This window comes from Danio rerio, chromosome 23 (assembly GCF_052040795.2).
Source record: "Danio rerio strain M-AB ecotype USA chromosome 23, GRCz13ab, whole genome shotgun sequence".
NCBI classification, from domain to species: domain Eukaryota; kingdom Metazoa; phylum Chordata; class Actinopteri; order Cypriniformes; family Danionidae; genus Danio; species Danio rerio.
The window spans coordinates 26621551-26633916 of record NC_141043.1 but is presented as its reverse complement, the minus strand read 5'-3'; the positions used below and the strand labels follow the sequence as shown (position 1 = coordinate 26633916).

Sequence of the window (12366 nt, the reverse complement as noted above, 5' to 3'; positions counted from 1 at the left end):
TAGGCACATTCAAACCAAGACTGAAAACACATCTGTTTAGTTGTGCCTTTACTGAATGAACACTGTGCTACAACTGACAGATTGCATCATTATGCCTTTCTTTTCTTTTTTATTCTTTTATGACCTGTTTTAGCACATTTTAATCTGTTTATATATATATATATATATATATATATATATATATATATATATATATATATATATATATATATATATATATACACACACACACACACACACACACATATATATATATATATATATATATATATATATATATATATATATATATATATATATATATATATAATTATTATTATTATTATTATTATTATTATTATTCCTGTTTATTTCAAGTACTTTGAATTCCCATTGAGTAAAAAAATGTGCTATATAAATTAAATTGCATTGCCTTGGTATGTAGAATAAACAATATGATCAAATAAGCAAACTATACATAATACAAAAGTTTTTAAAGCTCCCATTTTAATGTTTATTTTTTATATACATTTTTTTATACCAAGTACATGCTTATTTGGTTGAAAAATACATTAAACTAAATAAAAAGTCATACTATTCAATTCATTAAATATTGTGTTTACAGCGAATGTGTTGTATGAATGTAAAATGAATGTAAAACATACTTTAGGTTCCACCAAAAATTAATACATTTTTAAAATTGTTCAAAATATATTTGTATAAGCACATAATATTTTGGGGAGGAATGTATTTAAGCTCATAGGACCCTACACAACTGATGTCATGGCCCAACATGACCACTAGAGGTGTTACAGTACTGACGCCACATCATTATACATCAAAGACCCTCATCCCATCTGCTAGAGGTCACCTCAAAACCAATCGCTCTAAGTGTTCTGACTTGCAATAAGGGAGCAGATTAAACAGGCTTCAGCTTCAGTCACTGGACAGAAGACAGAAAACCAATCAAGCTAAAAAAAACAACAACTCAACCCTTCCTTTTTCTTTCTAAGGCTTCTGCGACGTCAGAAAACTCTGCTATCTCCTCCTTCTTCAGTTTATCTGCTCCTTTTTATTTATATAATCCAAACTAAGACCCTCAAGCTGCTGACAGATCAAAGGGTCATTATAAGCAATGCACTTTCAGCATCGCATTAACCTAATGAAAGCGGTGACTCATGGAAATCTGCCCAAGATGAACTGCTCTTTCTCTGAGGTCAACATTACTGCTTAGAAGTTTTTAAAAAAAAAGCGGATAACAGAGGCGGAATGCTAAATCTATAGTCATTTTGGCACCTGTGCTGCATACAACTGTGCTTACTGTTGCTTTTTCGGTCTGAGTTTGTCTATTGGGCTCTGATTAAGGTGTCTGAAAGCAGTGACAGTTTTACAGGGCTTTTAGAGGGCAGAAAAGTGTCGTTTCAAAAAAGAAAGATCAGCGAGAGAATCAAATGCCCACTGAGAGGCTAAGTGCAGTATAAATGACAGCATTAGACAGTAATGCAGGAGTACCAAAGGACTGAACGTTGTGATAAATGACAAGATTGAGAGAGTGGACTGAAAGTCAGAGTAATGACTGTAGAACTGAGCTCCACTAAATAGGTAATCGCACAGATGTCAATTCAATTGAATATTGGTGACAACAGTACATATTGGGCCCTATCATACACCCGGCGCAGTGTGGCGCAAGGCATGGCGCAGTAGTCTTTTGGTAGTTTCAGCTTGGCACAAGAGTCGTTTTGAGGCGTTGCGCTACGCTGTTTAAATAGCAAATGCATTAGCGCTCATTTTTGCGCCCATAGGCGTTCTGGTCAAAAAAGGAAGGCGTTCTGAGGCGGACCGCTGGTGCGTTGATATTTTGAGAATCTATAATAGATTTTTCATTGGACCAAAACTAACCCGGTCTAAACTCCGGCGCAGAGTTGCGCCTCGCTTACGCACTGCTTAATACGCACAAGAGAGCAATAGGCAAATATCTTTACATATGAAAAAATGTAAATATTAAGGATATATATAGTATATAATAAGAATAGATATAGAATATAAATATAAAGGATTAAAATATTACAAAACATATTATTTCGAGAGGCTTTTTCAGTTCATTCATAACAATTTGCTTTTGTATAATGTTATTATTATTAGCTGTATTATTTATTATATCCATATTTATATTTGTTTTATTAAAAAGAAGCTTAGATTTGCCCACCTGTCAGGTTTTAGACCATATGGGGCACAGCATGTGTTTTAGGATATAACTCAGGTTTTTGAGCACATTTTGCTATTATTATTCATTTATTCGTTTGCTGGAAATTAGAACTGAATTTAGAAATAGTTTTGAAACGAATATTTGCGCCTAACAAACAAAAGTATTTATTTATAGACTAATTGATGTCTGTGCGTAAAGGTTTCCCTATCCAAGAGCGAAAGTGAAAGTGATCCATTATCTCTCATTCTCACACAGTAGATGCTCTGTTTAACAGTTTTCTGTTAAAAAAAAAAACTGTTAACTGTTTACTGTTTGCTTGTGAAATGCTCATTTTTTCCACTTAGACTTACTTTGCGTCCTGTAAATAGCGAATGCACTCTTGGCGCGACGCAGGTAACTCTTAAAGGGAATGGGAGATGAGATTCTAATTGGTTTATTCTCAAAACACACCTATAACTCATTAAGAAAATAAACTCAACCCTTTTAGAACATGCGCCGTGGCGCAAGGCAGATTTCCCGTCCTTAAATTAGCAAAAACGCGTCCTAACACGCCCTGAAAGCGTTTGCGCCCTGCGTTTTGCGCTCTGCGCATGGACCGTCAAAATAGAGCCCTTAATGTCTAAAGAATTATAGGCAGGACATTTTTGCTGGAATATAAAAGTGACTGTCAAAACTTTCTTTAGAAAGGACTTTGTAATGCTTTGCATCAATGTTCCAATGTCAAGTGGACTGCAATTGGTGATCGTCTTAATAAGAATTGTTTTGTTTTGTCTTCACATTGTTAAATTAAGTGGTTCAAATGTATTTATATAGATTTTAATACACTACCTGACAAAAGTCTTGTTGTCAATCCCAGTTGTAAGAGCAACAAATAATAACTTGACTTCTATTTGATGATTTGAAAAAGTGACAGAAAGTAGAATCATATGTTGAACTTCATCCCAATCATCACAAATACTGCAGAAGACCATTTGGAACCTGTATGGATCCAAGATTCCCACAGAAGTTCTTCAGCAGGATAGTGCTTCTACTCATATTTCAGATTTTACATCAAAGTTCCTGAAAGCAAAGAAGGTCATGTTGCTCCAGGATTGGCCAGCCCAGTCACCAGAAATGAATATTATTGAGCATGTCTGGTGTTAGATGAAGAAGGAGGCATTGAAGATAAATCCAAAGAGTCTTGATTAACTCAAGAACACTGCAAGAACACTTTCTTTGCCATTCCAGATGACATAATAAATAATTTAAGTTATTGCAAAGATGTATAGATGCAGTCATCCAAGCTCATAGTCAAACACAATATTAATTCTTTTTTCACTGCACCATAACTTTATATTCTATACTGTACATTATTTCTGTTAAGTGACAAGACTTTAGTCTAAGCAAAGTCAGACCTTACTGTCCTAATTAAATATTAAAAAATCAATGCATGGTCATATTTTATATTGGTAAAATAAGCGTAATCTAGAGTCATTTTCATTTAAGCCACTTCTGATTCTAAATAGTTAACTATGAGTCAATTTGTTGTTCCTAAAACTTGGATGGACAACACAAGACTTTTGTCAGGTAGTGTATTCTGTGTAAGGTGTATAAACAATAAGAGTTTGTCTAATTAAAATGTTTGAGATACTTCACCCAAAAATGACATTTTTGAAAAATATTTACAATATTAATGGTATTACTTCTCTTATGGTATTAAGGTATGGTTTGGTAAGGAATCTTAAACAATAAAATTATACTAAGGCTGAACAATATATAATTTGAGCAAAAATATCACAATGTGCCTAACTGATATCGTCACATCACATGATTAGATTATATATTAGTGATTAAAAGATAATGATCTTACATTTGTTTATTATTTAAACAATAATGACCATTTTATTTTATATTTGATGGTTTAATTCTATACTTGAATTATGTTAGTCATCATCACAGTCGATCTAAATGAATGAAATATTTTTAAATAGAGCCATTCAAGTCACCTGGTGAAATTATATTCATATCAAAATATATATCACAGCAAAATAAAACATTGCAGTGTCAGATTTTCCAATATCATTGAGTCCTACTGTGCACTGAAGAAGAAACAAATAAAACCATCAATCTAGTTATACTTTTCATTTATTATGTAAGTTTATAGAAGTTTGCTTGCTTAAATTAAGTAATATTACAGTATATGGTGTTCCAAGGTATTCTAAACAATACTGTATACTGTCATAGCACAAAAAAAACTAATCAACTGATCAGTTCCTCCAGGATTTTGGCAGGTCAAATGGTTCTTAAAAATTAACCTTTATGTACAAGAGGTTTGTGCAGTTTTACAGATTTGGGAAAAGCCATCACAAAAACATTGAGTATGTTTACATGGACACCAATGAGCAGATTTTAATGTGATTAAGACAATACTCTGATTCTACCATGTAAACATCGATTTTTGATGAACTTAATCTGTCTAACGTAATAATCAAACTAAACAGAAATGGAATTAAGACATGTGGATTATGCTGATTTTAGTCACATTATTGAAGTACAGTACAGACATGTAGACGCTTTGTGTAAACACATTTTGTGACATGATAGTCTATACACACACGGCTGTTTGACACTCTCTGCACCTACAGAGTCAGTGAAGGACCACAGACCATGTATACATAGTCATTGTAGGCATTAAAATAAATTTAAAAACATGACCTTGCAAAATCCTGGAGGAAATTATTAATCAGTCAATGCATCAATCATCTGTAACTTTTTTTTTTACAAAAACAATAAGTTCAAATTAGTAATAAGAAAGCAAACAATACATTTCATTCCTAAACTGACCTCAGTGTAGATTTCAACAGCGCTGTTTCAGTCTTAAGAGTTGCTGACTTAGCAGAGTGTTTCTTTCAAATGACTAAATCACTTATGCTATTAATAATGCAAGGAATAATACAAAACCAGGAGTAGAGACGATTGAATTTCAATATAAAAGGTCATGCAAACAGATATGTCCCTCTCCAATGTTAATCATATCAACTTCTGAAAAGTTTCCAAAATAAATTTCAACACAGAACCAAGCAATTAGCATGTTCGCCGGAGCAGAAAACAGATGCTGCACAGTCTTGTATCATTATCTCAGTGAAATCAGCACCATGCTAAACTTCTATTTCTTTAATATGAGTCAGATGATTCACGGATGTGTGTGTGTGTGTGTGTTTTATTTTCAGTCTTTGCATGCTAATAATGAGGACATCAAGCTGAGATTCCAACAATAGCGTTGGAAGTGATGGAAACTTTCACCCTTCATGAAACAACAGGATGACCATGATTCAGAAGCGAAAGATATCTGCAGTTCATTAAGTTTAGAGTTCTGCGTTTTGTAATAACTGCGGCAGTGAAGCATTAAGCCTGAGACAACGGAAAAGTGATTTTGGCCCATTTGAGGCCTTAGGCTCATCTGACCATTCAAGGGAATCTGTTCCTTGACAATAAAAGATTTGTTTTGTTCATCTGTAAACCAGTTCAGAGGGCAGAACATTAAGAATCTTAGGAGTAATCAAATGTACCCGTGAGAGGCTAGCCGATCCAATTCATTGTCTTCATTTGTTTTCTAAGTGAATGCTAAGTGAACACTAACTCCTCCCTTGCAGTCACCGCTGAGAAATGTTTCAGTCCTCCAGCACAAACGCACTTCCATTTATGGAAATGAAGCACTGTGGACACAAACAAATTGCACATCTGCAAGATAATAAGTATTTTAAAAGTTCTGCAGTTCAGTGTATCAGGTAAGAGCAGAAAAAAGGTATCTTCTAAAGCAGTGCTTCCCAAGGGGTCGCTTGGGGATTTCCAAAAATTCAAAATCACTTCAATAAACTATTAGACATACCAAATTTTATGCATAACCTACTGAAGAACAAAATCGTAGTTAATAGATATATTAAAAGAACAACGTGCAAATAAAAAGCAATCAGCCTTTCATGTTTTGTGACCCCTGCTAATTACTTTATATTAAAGACACAGCAGACTGATTATTTTGCACTAGATTAAATTTTCCGACACCTTTACGGCACTCACGTACATTAAAAATAAATACAAGTCCCAACTGAACATGGAGGATGGCCTCCGAGTGGCGTTCTTCAAAATTAAATGATGAATAGACTTGGGCCTATTGGCAAGGTTTATATATTTAAAATCACCTCAGAGGATATTGGGGGTCGTGAGTCACTGGTATTGTTATTTTCTGGGTCTCAGGCTGAAAAGTTTGGGAACCCCTCTTCTAAAGCATCTGAATAGCAAAAACCACTCATTAAACATCTGAACACAACCATCCCTCATGATGACACCTTAATTCTAAGAATTCATCTCTATTCCCACAAAGAGCACAAGCCTATTTTATTTTCAACTTGCACATTTTCTTCTCTTGTAAAGTTGGATAATAAAAACGTCTTAGTGTGCTTTTGAACTAGAGTTTCAGCTATTTTCAAAGCCATCATGAACTGCTTTTTTATTATTTTATATTCTCTGAGGTCCACTTATAATGCTAAAAATTCTAAATAAAAATCAATAACTGTGAATATACCCACAAACCCAAATAGGGCACAGGTGCAAGACAGAAAAAAAGGAAAGGGCCTGCACACTGAAACAGAGTACAACTTTATAAGGTGGAAGAGCAATAAAATTCACATACAAATCACTCAATCTTCATTAGGATCAACAGGAAGGCAAAAGACAAACGTTTTTTTTCACAATTTAAAATTGCACAATATCTTGTAATCCACAGAAACATCACTGGAGTAATCCTGTTTGTGTTTTTGTGAAATAAGTAGCTATAGCAAAAAACCATGTACATTCTGAACGTAAATGATATGCACAATTAAAAGTCTATACTCTGTTTATGATAAATGTTGCATCATACAAACTTTATGCATACCTTACCTTACAACAACAATGTTACTATGGCTTTAAAAAGGCAGAGTGTAAATTTCAAAGTTAAAATTTCTATTTTTACCACCATAGCATCTAAAATTTGCTGTTTTTCATTATTTAATCGTGGGATCAATTCAACTTGATGCAGATTTGTTAAAGTAAAAGGTGATGAGATGACATACAGTAATAGTATATGGGAAATCTTTCAATTTACAGCTTTAAGAAGCTCTGAGGAACAAATATAAATTTAACGCCTGCTGTCTGTTGGGTAGGCTTTCCTGCCACATCCTGCCTTGTTTTTGTTACTGTGATGAATGGGTATAGGACTGGGTAGGGGTAGGCATTAATGCAATGTGATTTAATGAGTAATTTAATAAATACTATGAATAATACTCAATATAATTACTGTTTTTACATTACTGTGAGGGTTGGGTTCAGGGTTGAGGTGGGGGTAGACGGCAATAAAACACAATTATTGGGAAATTCAATAAATAATAAAAATAATTCTCATTAATTTCCGTCCGCATCTGTATACCTTCTATCAACAACCAGAGTTCAGCTCAACCATAGGAAGGTTTGTTTGATCAGGGTTAGGTTTAAGATCTAGCACTATAACCGTCCAAAATTTGACTTAATGGTTCCGACATGCTTTTTTTTTTTGGTTGTTTTAATTTAATCATGGATACATTTTGGGATTGATTTGTTGCACATTTCTTAGGTTAAAGATAATGATAGGATGTACGTTAATACTGTATGGGGAATTGTAAAACTACAGCTCTATTGTAACTGGATTTCCTTTCTAGCTGCAGGTATTTGAGGTAGCTCTGAGGAAGAAAAAAGAATATAACGCCTGGGGTCTGTTGGGTGGGCTTCTCTGCCAAATCCAAATCCTGCATTGAAGAAACTAGAGAAGTAGGACTATAGAGCAGAGGTCCTCAACCCTGTTCCTGGAGACCTACCTGCAGGTTCAGGGTCTAGAAGTCTAGAAGGGATACAGCTGTGGATATGCACATCAATAAAGCAATTTTTTTGTGACACTATACAGCAATAGTTACATTTTTATGTTACTGTGATGAATGGGTATAAGGTTGGGTAGGGGTAGGCACTATTACAACATGATTTAATGAGTAATTCAATTGATAATAAAAAAAATACTGTAATTACTGTTTTTACATTATTGTGAGGGTTGGGTTTAGGGTTGGGGTGTAGGTAGACCTTAATAAAATACAATTATTGGGTATTTAAATAAATAATATAAATAATTCTCCTTAACTTCTGTCCGCAGCTGTTTCCCCTCTAGCAAAAACCAGAGTTCAGCTCAAACATAACTGAACCAATTAATTAGGACCTGAAGCAGCACTTGATAATTACAGACAGGTGTGTTTGATCAGGGTTGAAACTAAAATCCACAGAAAGGTAGATCTCCAGGAGATCCCTGCTCTTGAAGGACAGAATAATCGGCTTAGCACAACCAAAAAATATCTTTTTCCAAAGTTTTTGACCACTGAAGCTTTCTATATTTTTGTTGTTTTCAGTCTGTTAAGCCTACAAAATCATTGCTGCCAATCGTCTAAAATATTCTAGTCAGAAACCAGATTTCCTCCTCCTCTTATTTCCTCTTTTGATGTCATGGACATCCAGGTTATTGATTCGAGAGAGGAAATGCTGCATCCTCGCTCCCAGACTCTCTCTATTTCAAGGCCTGGAGTGATGTCAGTATTCCTTCCACAAGTAAACAATGCAATTTATTCTTCCCACACAGAAGCCTGGTCCCAAAGCACAGCTAATTCAGTTAAAGTGATGCTGAGTCTGGGACGGGGATGCAGGGTGAAGAGAAGTGTTGGGAGAGAATGGGCGATGGATAGAGTGGGTGCTCCCCTGCTGTGCCTGCATGGTCAGTTTGCCCCAGAATTTCTGGCTCGTCTCCGGTTTGCATTCGGCAAACGCAGCCTCTGCAAACAATGGCCACTTATGTTTCCATAGGGACTGGAGCTTATGGGTAGAGGCTTGACTCTCTCTGCTCAAGAGAGGCTCATTAAAGTACTGAAAGGCGCCATACAACACGGTGCAGTGTGCAAATCAGCCAAACACACTGCACTGACCCAACAAGGTGATTTAAATAGTGAGGTGACAAATACTGGGAAATCAAAAGACCCATAGCTGAGATGAGAAGCAAGCAACAATATGGAAAAAAAAGACTAAGACTCTACAGTGAATAAAATTTGAATAAATTAGGAATCCATGGAATAATAGTATAATATAATAAGTAAAAAAATATAGTATATAATAAAATAAATAACATGAATGCACTATAAATTATAATTATATATATATATATATATATATAATTATATATATATATATATATATATATATATATATATATATATATATATATATATATATATATATATATATATATTATGTAAGTATTATATAAAATAAAAATTGTGGACACACAGAAGCACATACAATGCAGTGTTTTACAATGCTGCCATAAATTGTGAATCCCAGACTCTTAGTTCCCTGCTGTATAAGCGTCAAAAGGCGGAAGACATAATCGATTTCGAAATTGCAGTGAATGGCGAAAATCTGATCGGATTACAAAACGGAAGAGCTACAGATTGTTATTTATAGTCCTGAGAGGTCTGACATAAAGCCGAGTGAAACTAGAGATCGTCTGCCTACATAATGACAGCAGGAATTCAGGGAAAAAGTGGCAGACATCAGGTTTATCCAGTGCCCGTTCTCACATAACAGGCTAATAAAGAGTGAGTGCTGGAAATGTATAGCTCAGAGCTGTGGATTCTCCTCAGAGAGAGAGGAATGCTGAGCAGGTTAACACATGAACACGGTGACACGTCTGCACAAGTCTCCATTCTCTATACATTCACCTTCCCAGCTGATATTTCGTTTTGGAGTGACGCCTTCTGCACAGCTTTGAAGAGACTGAAGTACAGTATAGAGATGCACTGAGCAGCCGTCCAGAAATCATTTGTTTTAATTCCTTCACTTTAAATCAACATATCTTTGTTCTAGGCTTGCAAACAAATTGTATTGCAAAAAACAGTACAACTTGTGCAATCTGAGCACCAAACAAGGCCAGAAATGTTTTAAATTGAGCAAAGATGTATCATTAGACGATACTTGCATAATGTGTTCAACATTAAATAAAAAAATTGAGTACACTGTAAAACCCAATAAGTTAAGGCAACTCAAACCGTTTGAGGAAACCATTTGCTACAAAATCTTTGTGTTAAAAAACTAATCTATATGAGTACTGTGAACTTACTCCATTTAAGTTGAAGTAATGAGGTATTTACTCTTTTCAAATGAGTAGAATTAACTTTCAGTAAATTTTAAGTTACTGTAACTACAATCATTTCATTTAGTAAAGGTGAATGTTGGGTTTTACATTAAGAGTAGCTTTATGTGTTTGGTCAGTTTTTGGTCACTATAGTTCATGTTTAGGTGATTGCTTGGAGTTTTCAAATGCTTAGTTGAGAAAATTTTGAATATTTGTAAATTTCATGAGGGAAAAATTCTACAGGTACTATGTGTGGTTAACCCACAGGCTTGCATTTCCCCTGCCAGTAGTACCCTTACTTGGTGGCATGGTGTATGCCAGAAAGCTGTAATCAATGTCATTCTCATGAAAAACAGAAAACCGTAGAGGCCATTCACATATAGCATCTTTTGCACGCTCATATTCTTTATTAAAATGTCAGTTTGCTCCAAGCATGTTAAAATAGAAGAAGTGGCACACCTTGTGTTTTCTAGGTAAACATACCTATAAACAACAATGAAGAACATCAGATCCTATGGCGTGTGCATGTCAAAAAAAAATTTGCTTTGTGCTGACATTTCTATTCCGTTACAATCTAGCTCCACCATTTACTTACTCTTACTCGAAGCTACAGTAGGTACTCTTATGAAGGGGTCCCAAAAATTTTCCCGTTATGGTACTCTATTTTGGTTAGCTTCTGGCAGTGAAAATGAGCCATTATGATACATTGTCTTCATTCAGTATACTTATGCATCTGTGGATTATTTTGTTTATCTTTACCTGATCTTTATCTTTACCTGATGTGTGAAATAATAGATAAAAATCTTAAATACTGAATTGAGGGCAGATAAAATCCAAGGGGAACCCACTTTAGAAAATTTCAGATAGTATTTTCATTTTAGATGCTCTGAGTGGAAGACATATTAAATACCAGTGCCAACAAAAGGCCAAGAGAAAATTCGTATTTTTATGCAGACTCTGTACTGTTTTTTTTTTTTTTTTTTTTTGCACATGTGTGCTTTATGAAGCATCGTTGTCAAAAAGCATTCTTTAAAGATGCTGTAAGAGGAAAATCTGGATATACTTTTGTTCATTCATTCATTCATTCATTCATTCATTCATTAGTTCATTTTCTGTTCGGCTTAGTCCCTTTGTAAATCACAGGTCACCACATTGGAATGAACTGCCAACTTTTTACGCAACGGATTGCCTTCCAGCTACAACCCATCACTGGGATATACCCATACGCTCTAATTCATACACACACATTATGGAGAATTTAGTCCACCCAACTCACCTATAGCACATATCTTTGGACTTATGGGGGAAATATACCTACTGTATGTATAGCTTAATAATAAAAGTTCAGTAAATGAAAATGGCATAATGTGAGCCTTAAACAACATTGTTTTCATGTTCTCATAAAATGTACAACTCATAGAAGCAGGCCAATCAAAGTGTAGTTTATTTATAAACTAATTTCAAGAGGAGCACGTGCTTATGATTGATAGAAGCTGGTCCCTCATTAGCTAACACACAATCCACCAATCAGACAATTCCTAAATCACTATAAATAACCAAAGTATCTTACCTTAGCCATCTTCATCTTGAAGAATCCCCCCTTTCACCCCTACTCCTGCCCTTTCCTTGTTAGGCCAGCACGGAGGCCCAATGGTTAGCATCAATAGCCCCCTTCACACATACAGACCTTTCCGGAAAATTGCCGGCAATTTTCCGGAAAGGTTGTATGTGTGAACAGGTCCTTTTTGAAAATACCGGTAAATTCGTTCTGGCTATTTTCCGGAAAGAGTAGTTGTAACATTACCGGCAATTTGCCGGAATGCTGCGCTGTGTGAATGCAGAAGGAAGATTCCCGTAATAAGCGTGTGCACGTCTAGAACGTGCTGACGTGAGACGTCTGCTTTAGCCAATCACAACAGTCAGACGCATTTACGTCCGCGCGGTTGGTGAGGATAAAAGCCTTTGA

General features: G+C 35.1%; 1 protein-coding gene across 26 annotated transcripts in view; it reads right to left on the bottom strand.

The window, feature by feature from the left end:
• Positions 1-12366, bottom strand: part of agrn (agrin) — a 467750-nt gene that overhangs the window by 326837 nt on the left and 128547 nt on the right.